Below are 12,672 nucleotides of genomic sequence, written 5' to 3' on the forward strand. Positions count from 1 at the left end.
AAAAAATAAAAGAAGGGAATGGAGGCATCACACGTCCAGACTTCAAACTATACTACAAAGCCATAATCATCAAAACTACATGATATTGGAACAAGAAGAGACACACAGACCAATGGAACCGAATAGAAAATCCAGAAATAAACCAACAGATTTATGGTCAACTAATCTTTGACAAAGGAGCAAAGAATACGCACTGGAGCAAAGAAAGTTTGTTCAATAAATGGTGCTGGGAAAACTGGGTCGCTACATGCAAAAGAATGAAGTTTGACTACTATCTCACACCTGCACAAAACCAACTCAAAATGGATTAAAGAACTAGACATAAAACCTGAAACCGTAAAATATATAGAAGGAAATAAAGGCAAAACACTACATGATATGCACCTCAAAGACATCTTTACAGACACATCACCCAAAGCAGTGATAGTGAAGGCAAAGATAAACAGCTAGGACTACATCAAATTAAAAAGCTTCTGCACAGCAAAAGAGACAATAACCAAAACAAAGAGAAACCCCACTGACTGGGAGAAAATTTTTTGCACACAACACTAATGATAAAAGACTGATTATAAAAATCTACAAAGAGCTGATAAGACTCAACAAAAACAAAGAAAATAATCCAGTTTAAAAAATGGGCAGAAGAGCTAAAAAGAAACTTCTCCAAAGAGGAAATGCAAATGGCCAACAGGCATATGAAAAAATGTTCAACATCACTTGTAATCAGGGAAATGCAAATCAAAACTACAATGAGATACCATCTCACACCAGTGAGAATGGCACATATTAAAAAAAACTAGCAACAGCAAATGTTGGTGAGGCTGTGAAGAAAAAGGAACTTTCCTGCGCTGCCGGTGGAGTGAAAACTGGTCCAGCCACTATGGAGAGCTGAGTGGAGATTTCTTGACCTACTAAACAGAGAGCTTCCATATGATCCAGCAATTCCACTCCTAGGTATTTACCCAAATGACACAGAAACAGTAATTCCAAAGGGCACCTGCACCCCTATGTTTATAGCAGCACTATTTACAATAGCTAAGCTATGGAAGCAACCCAAATGCCCAAAAATATATGACTGGATCAAGAAGACGTGGTACATATACACAATGGAATATTACTTAGCAATCAAAAAGGATAAACACATGCAATTTGCAGCAACATGGATGGAGCTAGAAGGGATCATGTTCAGTGAAATAAGTCAGAAAGAAAAAGAATACAAAGTAAAAATCAAAATCAACAAGCAGCTATAAACCAGAGACACACTACAGGGGGAGGGGTGGAAGAGGAAGGATTAGGGTTGAAATAAGGAGAGGTGCAATTGTATGGGGAATATAACCAAAATAAAAATGCATACATTGTGCAAAAATGAAAAATGATGTAAGAATTATATAAAATAAAATATTTTTTTAAAAAAGAAATGTTTCCTAGGAAAGTGGGACACCCTGTTTCCTAGATCCCACCTATAGAAAAGTAATTATTGCAACCTATTACAAAACAGACACAAATGCCAAGAAAACCAAATCAGGTTGAGTGATTTTGAGCAATTCATATTTTTAAGAATAGTACTGGCATTTATCATAAAGTCAGCTCATCTTCATCTCAGTTTCCTAAGCATGCAAAGCTCAGTCACAAAACATCGTGGTGGTGAAAGTAAATGATCACAAAGTAGCCCTAAGAGTGCCATATGTATTATAAAATATGTAGAGCTTGGTTTTAGTTAGGAGCATATGGGCCATTCTGAAAATCAGAATAAAAATGATCTCTTGTATATAGAGTGATCCTTTACTAACCATATTGTTTAATTAAACAGAACATCAGTTCCTTTATCAGGCTGAACAACTTCACAGTATTGAAAGTGAAAGGATTCATTAAAAGCTCCCCTGCCCCAACAAATAAACACACAAACAAAAGACACATGGTGAAAATTGTTGAGAGGATTGCCCTGGAAAATATTATCAACAAAAAGTGGAACATGTTCCCTCAATAAGCCCTGTAGACCCACCAAGCTCCTGAATGTGCTTTTCTGCACATCCATGCTCAGTATTAATATTGCCCGTCCCTATAGTGTCAACTTTGATACTCCTCGTCCTTGATGAATTTGAACTTACCCTTCAAAATCAGATCAGTTATTCTCTCATCTTTGAAACCAGCTGATGGCTCCTCTTGTTTTCTTCCTAATATAGACTCTTATTATTATTTTTTTAATTTATTTTTGTGTAGAAGAACTGGGATGTAGGCCAGAAGTATGAGGGTGAGGGGTGGGAGGATTCACGAGAGACTGGGTGGAGAGCAGAACAGGCGGATCTACTGAAATACACTGCCAAGGGGAGCAGGGGGCAACAAAGGAGAGGTCTGCTGCACCATGTGTGTCAGCACCGTAGCCAACTCAGGCTGTCGCATTGGTAGTGCTGAGACTTAACCCCTTGGCCACCGACGAGGCCCCTAGACTCCTATTTTATCTCACATGAACTCCTTGAAGTCAGGAAGTACCCATGATTCATTTTTTATTTTATTTTATTTATTTATTTTTAAAGATTTATTTATTTATACAAGCACGGAGGTATACGCTAGACGCGTGAGAGGGCGAGAGAATTCCCCAGAGAGAGTGGGGAGCAGAATAGGCAGATGGACCAAAGACACTGCTGAGGGGAGCAGCGTGCGAGAGAGGAGAGGTCTGCTGAGCCATGTGGGCATCTCCCTGGCCAGCCAGGAATCGAACCCGCGCTGCAGAGGCTGTGGACAGCTTCACAGCACTGCGCTCAATCCACTGTGCCACCAGGGAGGTCTCCCATGAGTCATTTATATATCCTCACTGCCTAGTTCTTGCATGAAAATTATATGGCCGGTGTTTCCTCCACTCTTCAATTCTGCATCTGTGGCAGATTATGATACAAGTTGGTCTTGGCACTTTCTCTCTCAGAGTTTAGGCACATAGTACTTTTGAACACCACGCTTTGAGCAGCTACTCATTACAGATTCTTTGGGATTGACAATCTAGTTTCAACTTCTTTGCCACTATTGGCCTGGAGGATCACCTGGCTTTTAGTAGGTAATCATTACTGTTTTTTCCACAAAAGTGATATTAAGCAGCAATCATATTATTATTATTATTATTATTATTATTATTATTTGAAAGATTTATTTATTATGCCTACAACAACTGGGGTACAGGCCAGAGATCCGGGGGTGAGAGGATTCACCAGAGACAGTGTGGGGAACAGAACAGGCAGAGTGACTGAAATACACTGCTGAGGAGAGCAGCGGGAGAGTCAGGGGAGGTCTGCCTCGCCATGTGAGTTGCTCCCTGGCCCTCCAGGGATTGAACTCGTGCTGCAGAGGCTGCGTACTGCTTCATAGTGTGGTACTTAACACCTTGTGCCAGCAGGGAGGCCCCTGAATGGAAATCATATTAAAACATACATTGATTTGACTTTTAAGTATCCAGTTAGAGTTGAAACTATGTTAGAAAATTTTCCGAATCTCAGCCACTGAGATTCAACCATCTCTGTTGTTTCACTTTAATTATTTTTAAAAAGTTATATCATTTTTAATTTAAAACACTGCATATGATTTAAGAATATAATTTCACATCTCTGTATCTTTATGAATAATATGTGTGTATTGAGTTAACATTGGTTTCTATAATTATTTGTGTTTTAGAGGTGTAGGGTCTTCCCCTTCAGGTGTTACTACAACACGTTACCACCAACACACCCACAGAAATAGCCATTTAGCTCTTCTCATTGTTTGATTAGTTTATCTGTTTTCTTTTTATTGAGTTGTATGAGTTCTCTGTAGATCTTGGATATTAACCCCTTGTTGGATATATAACGAGCAAATAATTCCTCCTGTTCAGTTGGGTGTCTTGTTTTGTTGCATTTCTTTTGCTGTATAGACGCTTTTTTAGCTTAATGTAGTTCCAGTAGTTTATATTCTCTTTTCTTTTCCTTGCTGCTAGAGCCAAATATACAAAGACCTCTCTGAAGCATGTGTCATGTAGTGTTTTGTCTGTTTTCTTCTATGTATTTTATGGTTTCAGGTCTTACATCTAAGTCTTTTACCCATTTTGAGTTCATTTTTAATGTATAGTGTGGAACAGAGGTATAGTTTCATTCTTTGGCATGTAGCTGTCCATAGTGTTGTCCCAGCACTATCTATTGAAAAGACTTTCCTTGCTCCAGGGTATATTCTTGGCTCCTAATGTAGATTAATTCTCCATATAGTTGTGGGTTTATTTCTGGGCTCTCTATTCCATTGTTCTGTATATCCGTTTTTTGTTTTTTTTTTTTCCGCAGTACCTTACTGTTTTGATTATTATGGCTTTGTAGTTTGAAGACAAGGAGTGTGATACCACCATTCTTCCATTTTTTTTGGGGGGGGGGTCAGAATTGCTTTGGATATGCCAGGTCTTTTGTGGTTCATATGAATTTCAGTATGATTATTCTATTTCTTTGAAGAATGACATTGAAATTTTGGTAGGGGTTGCATTGAATCTGTATATTGCTTTTGATAGGGTGGCTATATTGTCAATATGTACTCCCCTGATCCATGAACAGGGGATAGCTTCACTTTTCTTTGTGTCTTCTTCAGTTTCTCTTAACAATATTTTATAGTTTCCTTTGTATAGGTCCTTCACCTACTTTGTTAAGTGTACTTCTAGGTTTAACTCTTATTGTAGATGGCATTGCTTTTTTAATTTCATAGTCTTCTAGCTCATTTTTTGTATATAGGAAGACAACTGATTTTTTATATTGTACACTGCCATTATGCTGAAACAATTTACTGTTTTGATTAGTCTGTAGGGTTCTCGATGTATATTATTATATCATCTGCAAGTAATAGTAGCTTTACTTCTTCTTTCCCAGTTTGGATTCCTTTTTATCTTTCTCTTGTCTAATTGCTCTAACTAGGACTCCCAATGCTATGTTAAGTGGTAGTGGTGCAAGTGGACATCCTTGTCTTATACCAGAACACTTTGAAATAAATAAGACTCCTCAGCCTACTTTGTATTACAGGACTTATCAAATTCTATAATGCCAGAAAGCACTAGGCAAAAGAGAATAAAATATTTAGTTTTTCACGTAAGTGAAAGCATGTTTTAGGAGACTAGTATTCTCTAGAACCCTTTTGCAGAACTCTGCTCTAGCAGATTCTACATAGTTCTATTCATGTCTTAAGCACAGTGGGAGATACACATATATTTGTTAGTATTGAGAATAATGAAAACCACAGGCTTTTCATTTTGCTATCTTAGAATGATATAATCTTCATATTCTAATAGAAATGTGTAGCAATAATGCCTTCTCTAATTTCTTGTTGATTTGTAAATGCTTTGACCTTCACACATATATTCTTAGTAATTTTTTCTTTCTTGATTATAGTGGTAAGTGATCTGAGTCAATAGGCTTGGAATAATGACCCCCATCTGACAGTCATTAAAGTGGAAGTTCTCCTGTCATTTCATATTATGATTCTTAGTTTGCTCACCTATAAAATGGTGGTATTGAATCCCTGAAGTGGTAAGATAGGCACAGAGCAAACACACAATGCAATGACGTATTTTTTTTTTTTCTTTGCAACACTCTTCAGGCACTATTTTCAAACCAACTTGCTCGGGAGTAGTTTCATTTGCAGAAGATAGAGATGTCTTTGAAAGTAACTAACAGCATCTGACTTGTTATATAACATGGCATGTGTATACAGAGGCAACTGGTAAAACCTATTATTTCCAATGCAGACTAAATAGTTTGAGACATTTGATTACCAAGGTAAGGTGCCTCTGCCCCACCAGCTCAAGAAAAAAAGCTAGGAAAGGAAGAATAACCTGAAAACATCACTTCAAATAGTCATGATGGTGACAAAGATGGATACTATTTTTTTTTTTTTAGAACAAGTGCCTTCTTTTAGCAAAAGTCCATGGGATATAAAGTTAATAGCAAAAGTGCTTTTGGGGCTGGGATTCTTTCTGTTATCTGCCTTATAGGGTATAGTGGATATTAATGTTCTTGTCATTGGTCCCATTTCATAGATACTCCTCTTGTATCAACATTATGATTTTTGTTTTACTTTCTTTTAAAATGAATGTATTTGTTTATTTCTAATTGAGTTAACAGAGGATCCCCCTCACCCTATCAGGTCTCGCCACCATAGAATTTTATAGCAACATGGAACTTAGATTGGCACAGGTTGTTCCTGTTTCATTTTGTACTTTGTGTAGCATAGGTGGGAAAATTTCGGATTGCCACAAAGACAACATTTCACCTCTTACCAACTGTGCAATTTTAAATTATTTCAGTTTTCGTAGTTTCCTTTCCTCAGTTATTAAGTAGTGATGATGATACCTAGGATTGTTTTAAAAATTCAACCAGGTAATGTAAATAAAGAACCTGGTGTGTAATTGTTGAGTGATGAACACTGATCCCTACAAAGCCTTCCTACATGCCACTCCTGGAGTACAAATACTGCAAATTCCTCCATTTAAAATCTTTGAGTGACTCCCAGTTATTCCCAGGGAATACTGGGAACTCTTTTTTTTTAAATATATATATTTTATTTTATATAATTCTTACATCATTTTTCATTTTTGCACAATGTATGCATTTTCATTTTGGTTATATTCCCCATGAAATTCCCATCCCCCCTTATTTTGACCCTAATCCCTCTTCTCCTCCTGGTCCCTTAATTAGGTTTTCTAAATTCCTGCCATGAGTGAGACCATCCCAAACCAGAACTCTTTATTGAGTAACACCTGTCCTCCTTAGGAATCGACTTGTTTCTAACCCCATATTTCATTGTTCTCTTTTTTATGCTCTGGGATCAGTCACCCTAACTCCTTAGTCTTTTGACCGCCGTGTCTTTGCTTGTTTTGCCATCAGTTTCTTCCTCATCTACCCTTCATCTACTCCATTTATCCCTCACCCTACCTGTCAACCAGAACTATCACGGTTCTGTGTTCTCCATCTCATGTACATTTCCATTCAATACAATCTGCACATCTGTCTGTTCCTTCTCAAGATTGCACATTAACGGTGCACACTTTTCCTTGTTATATTTATATTCACCATGTGCAAAGTCTGGACAGAAAAAGTCTATTACTTTTAGTGTCTACTTAAAAAAAAGCTTATGTATATGTTTAAAAAAACAAAATTCCACTGACAGAACTCAAGCATCCCCATGAATTCGCAAATCATAGAATTAAGGGTCATGGAACTTCTAAAGTCTCTCTGCTGCCTCAACATCATATTTACTCTCGGTAATTCAGTTCTGTGATTAGGATGCATGCCATTGACTGTTGGCACAAGAATTAACGAAAGATACATACTTGATTTTGGTTTTAACTTTGGCCCATGATTTGTAAATGTGTAAGTGACAAAAAGACATTTCAAAATTTTATGTCTTCATGGATGTGATGTTAGAGCTGCTGAAAGCCTAGATTTGTTAGAATTGAGCTGACATTTTTAAAGACATAAAATTCTTGTGTAGCAGCAGCTGTAATAATTGCTTAAGAGCAGAGTTGTTAAAATGGCTCCCTCATATACTTAAGCGTTTGATTATGTAAGGAGAAATAAAAGACACATTTCAAAAACGAAGTTCAGTTAAACAGTTTGCACTGCCACTTACTCTGTAATTCATTATGGGGATGACTTTTACATTTGATCTAAGATTCAAGCCACATATCACCGTGTCACCAAAGGCTGACAGGTAATGATAAAGTCTTAAGGAAAAAAAATAAACTTTAACTCACATAAAGAAGACTTGGGGATATTTGCAGAAGTATTTGAGCATCTTCAAAGTTCATGAGCTCCACAGTGGACTGAAAGATTAAAAATCTCCTTTTCCTCTTATTCATATAAAAAAACTCTCTCATGGCTGCCTGATAATTCTCTTACTCAGAAGAAAGAAAACCCCATGTTTGATCCATGAGACTTGAACTCTAAGCTAATAGCATCTTAGGTGTCTGTTACTTTTCATATTTATCAAGGAGAATTTTAACAAGGAGAGTTGAGTCATTGCCTGGAGAGTTCAGATGTGTTCTGCTAGCCTGGCATGTTTTACTTTTCTGCTTGCAATAAATGGAGGTTGGTTCATCTTAGGATGTGAATCTATTCTCCAAAGACATATATGCTGATAGCATTAATGATTTGCAATATTAAACAGTAAAACTGTTTTACTTGCAGTGACGCCAGGCTTTGAATTATAAATGGAGTCGTTTTATATCTTTTGGAATTTGTTGAAATACATGGGAATTGGTCCAGATTTCCCATTAATAATATATCAAGTAAATGTTTCAAAATCATTAGAGTTGATATCTCAATTTATTGATATTTCAAAATACATTTTATTTATCAAAATATACATTTGTAAAATTTATAGTGATTTGGAAATATTTCCAAATTTATTTTAATGGACACAATATTATCCCATCTATGGTATGTTATGTTTACCTCTATGTATAAGCATTTTTTTGTTTATTTTTTGGGGTGATTAAAAACCCAACTTAAAAGGTACTAAGAGGTGGTTTTCCATTGTGGTCTCATTCTAAATGACATTTCTTTTAATTTGACCTCAAATTTAACTTCTTGGGAGAGCTGCTAACTTAGCACAGTAGGTAAATCTTGGCCTCTTTCCTGATTTAAGGCAAATCACGCAATTTTGGAAAGACATTAAATTTACTTTTGAAAAAATAATTCCCTGGCATAGGTAATGTGAGATATAATTTTCATTACTAAAGTGAGTTATAAAAAGGTGTCCAAAAATGGAAGAATGAATTTGTATTTTTACAGACAACCCTTTTCATAATTGTGACCCAGTCATCCTCATAGAAAGTTACGTGGCTCTATTATGGAAGACTTTAAATATCACATTGAAATTTTTATTTGACACTGTTTCCCCCCTATTTATAGATTAGGACTATAATGCATGATGATGTGATGAGGAAAAAAGAATATTAATCATTTGAAGTCTGAATTGTAAATGGTGCGACTTCTCATCACAGGTTGGCTTTTGATCAAATTTTATGATCATATATCTGTAAAGACAGTCAGCCAAAAATGTGCAGACTCTTTGGAATGAAAGAAAGAATGCTCAGTCTTTTAATACTTTACTTGTTTAATCCATGAAAGAAAGCCTTACGAAGAGATAAAAATTCAGACAATGAAGAAGTCAGGATCCAAGACCTCCTTGTGGAGCTAAGTACTGACAGAGGCTGGCTGATTGTACCCTGTTTGCATGGGAAGGAAAGTAGCATTATGGGAATTTAAAGCTGAAAGGGAACATAACCCACCCATTTTACGTGGGGACAGGGAATTTGGCGTGTCCCAGCACACTTCAGCCTCTTTTTCTGATTCCCAATTTATCATCCTTACTAGAATGGCCCAGCTGGGAGAATCTTACAGACAGCCATGAAGCCTGCCCGATGAAGATTTGGTTGGCTATTTGCAGTATAAAAAGGCTATAAAAATTTCAAATGTAATTATAATAAAACTATTTTGGCTTGGGTGGCTGAGCTCTCAGATGGACAGCTGCGCTAGCCATGAAAACATCCTCCTATAATTTCTGCTTTTATCCCAGTCACACGCACATGCCAATATGCCTCCTTTTAATTTGCAGTGTCCTCTTTCTACTTCCGATGCCCTGCACCTCCTGAAAGAATGTCCTTCTCTCAGATGAGAAAGGAAACTTCGTCAAGGGGCATCTATATCATTACTAGTGTTCTACCTTCATTGCCTATATTCCCAAATTCCTCTTGCTTTTCAGTTTATCCTTCTTGCTCAAGAAAATTAGGAATAATTAAAGGGAAGGGGAAAAGAAAATGAATGTTTTTCCAACTGCTACTATTGGCAAGTGTTTACTTCATGTTACTTTTGGAATGAGATCAGTATGAATAACTTAGTCAATAAGAGATTTCAGGTTATCATGCTGGATACCTTATCTACATTATTAATTGATGAATAAATCAGGGCTCAGAGTTAAATAATGAGGGAGAGGAATTAAAAAGTCAAGTAGTCCAAAAAGAGAGACATCACCAGGAGCGAGGTCACATTTCCCTTTTCTAATTAATTAAAGAGCACCTAAAAAAAAGGGAAAAAATGAAAGGGGAATAAATATAGTTATATGACAGCTGCTATATATCTGAAAATAGTAAGAAATAGGCCTACATATGTTTCTGTATCAGAAATAAATACTTTTAAGAAACGTTGCTCTGAATTTCTTTGGTAATTCTACTCAGTAATCCCAGTAGGAGCAATCCCCAAGTTCTGTGTATCCAAGAGGCACCTGCAGGTGTTCCCTAGACTACCCCATGGTTTCCCTGAAAATTCTTTGTTTCTGTTGCATTGTTTTCCTGCTGGTGCATCAAGATCTGTGATTATAAGATATACAGTTTGAAATCTATTGTTATGAATTATTAAAACAAACACAAAAAACAGCAAAACTTTAATCCTGCAAATACAATAGGGTGATGTTTTCTTTTCTTTTTTTTTTTTTAAAGATTTATTTATTTATTTATACAAGCACTGGGTACAGTCAGAAGCGTGGGAAGGTGAGAGAATTCACCAAAGCCAGAGCTGGGAGCAGAACAGGCAGACTGATGAAGTACACTGCTGAGAGGAGCAGCAAGCAGACTGATGAAGTATACTGCTGAGGGGAGCAGCAAGTGCGGCAGGAGAGGTCTGCGCGCCATGTGGGACCCTTGCCAGTGGCCAGGGATCGAACCGGCGCTGCAAAGGCTGTGGGCAGCTTCACAGTGCAGCACTCAACTGCTGCGCCACTGGGGAGGTCCCAATAGGGTGATGTTTTCTAAGTCTTACAATGCAGCTTCATCCTTTGACAAAGGGATGTTTTAGCAGTAAATCCAGAACTGCTCCAAGGTCTTGAAAATTTCATAATCACTTTAAGAACCCACATATGTATTCACAAGAGTCTGTGACAGAATGAAAGTTTAAGCTACTTGATTATTGACTAGTGTTGTTAACTAACTTCCTGGAAGGATAATGTGTTCAAAGGATGAACTGTTATTTTATCCTTATAATAGTTTTTCAAATTCATTTTTGTCTATTGAATTTGTAATATAATTAATCTCTTTTGTCACATTCTTCCTTGCACTGACTAGTTCTTCCCTCTTTAACCATTACTGCTCTGTTTGTAGATATTGGGGGTTATACTATAAGAATGTCCCCAAGCTGAGACTGAAAAGGAACTTTAAATGTTATCTGACCAATGACCTTCATTTTGTAGATGAGAAAATTGTGGCACAGAAACTGAGAAACTAGGTTAGCAGTATCTGGATAGAGACTGGTAGAGACAGAAATTCAACTTAGAATGCTGAGCTCCTAGTTCAGTTGCTTTCTCCACTAGATCACATCTACTCGTGGATGTGGTCCTTGAAAATAAAGGAGAGAGAGATTGGAGAGTAGGAATATTTTGTTTGTTAGAAGTCTTTTTATTCTAGGGCTAGCCCACATGCCTTTTAGGAACTAGATAAAGAACTGTGTTTTTATTTTCACTCAATTCAGTAGGTAATACGGGCTTAAGATGGTCCAGAGAGAGCAATAAGGAGGGAAGGTAAATAAATGGATTTTTAAGATTTAAAAGACTTTATAATATTGTTAGGGAAATAAAAAATATCGCAAATTGTAGTGTTAGAAGATAAATAGGAGGCTTCAAAATAAAAGCAACAGCAGGTGCTGAGAGAGAAAGAGAAATAAATGCAGGCTGGCGTGAAGCACCTTCATAGAGAAAGTTAGGTTGTGAGATGACTTTTCAGGATTTAGAAGATTGACCAGGTGGGAGAAGAGGCCAAGGACACCTTAGCAAGAAGGAGCAGGAATGAGCTCCTTCTGTTTTGGGTGGGTGTGCCCCAGCCTGTGCCAGCTGGAAGACTCATCCTGGGAGCTGAGGTAGGGCTGTAACACAGCGTGAGATGAGTTGTTATCTTGAGGGGCACTCATTGTCCTAGGGGCAGAGGGGTGCCATCGAGCAATAAATGTGCTCACCGTGTGCAGAATGGATTGGCGCCAGGAGAAACGAGGCAGGTGGGAGAGGCAAGAAATAATGACGATCTGGACTAGGAAGACTCAGATACTGGAAATGAGAGCCCCAGCCTGCGAGGAGTTGATGAAGTGCCATTCCCTCATTTAGACATTGGGGACAAGGCCTACCAAATTGAGGTGACTTCCTCAGTATAAAACAGAGTTCAAGAAGAAATGGGGTATAGCCAGAACAGTTTCAACTCGACTCTCAACCTGTGTATTTATTTATTTGTTTGTTTATTCTGTTTATTTACCTGTTGAACTTTAACTGAAATGCCTGTCTGACTAAATGCCATAGTTTAGATGTTTCTTCTTTCAGAAAGTCTCCTGTGATCTCTGGGTTCAGTTAATTTCCTTCCTGTGTGCTGACTTTCACACACCTTACACTTTCCTGCCACAGCATCTCCCACACTGGGGTGTGATTGCCTGATGGCTGGTCACTCCTTTGTATTTGTGACTTTCCCTCACAGGTCTGTTTCTGTCATGTTCACTGTTTCATGCATAGGGTGTTCACCATAGAAAAAATACTCAGTAAGTTCTTGTCTCATGACTGAATGACTGACTAGCTGAAAGAATAGATTCATATTAGAGAAGAATGGAAGGTTGAGGGAGAGAGAGAGAGAGAGAGAGAGAGAGAGAGAGAGAG

The 12,672-nt window shown here is 37.5% G+C and overlaps 1 protein-coding gene across 2 annotated transcripts in view; it reads left to right on the plus strand.

Annotated features, from left to right (window-relative positions):
* The window catches only part of GRIP1 (glutamate receptor interacting protein 1), a 694,619-nt gene that overhangs the window by 212,738 nt on the left and 469,209 nt on the right, over positions 1-12,672 (plus strand). The gene's annotated exons all lie outside the window — the stretch shown is intronic.

Source organism: Talpa occidentalis, unplaced genomic scaffold, assembly GCF_014898055.3.
Source record: "Talpa occidentalis isolate TD23 unplaced genomic scaffold, MPIMG_talOcc4v2.1 talOcc4.16, whole genome shotgun sequence".
NCBI lineage: Eukaryota > Metazoa > Chordata > Mammalia > Eulipotyphla > Talpidae > Talpa > Talpa occidentalis.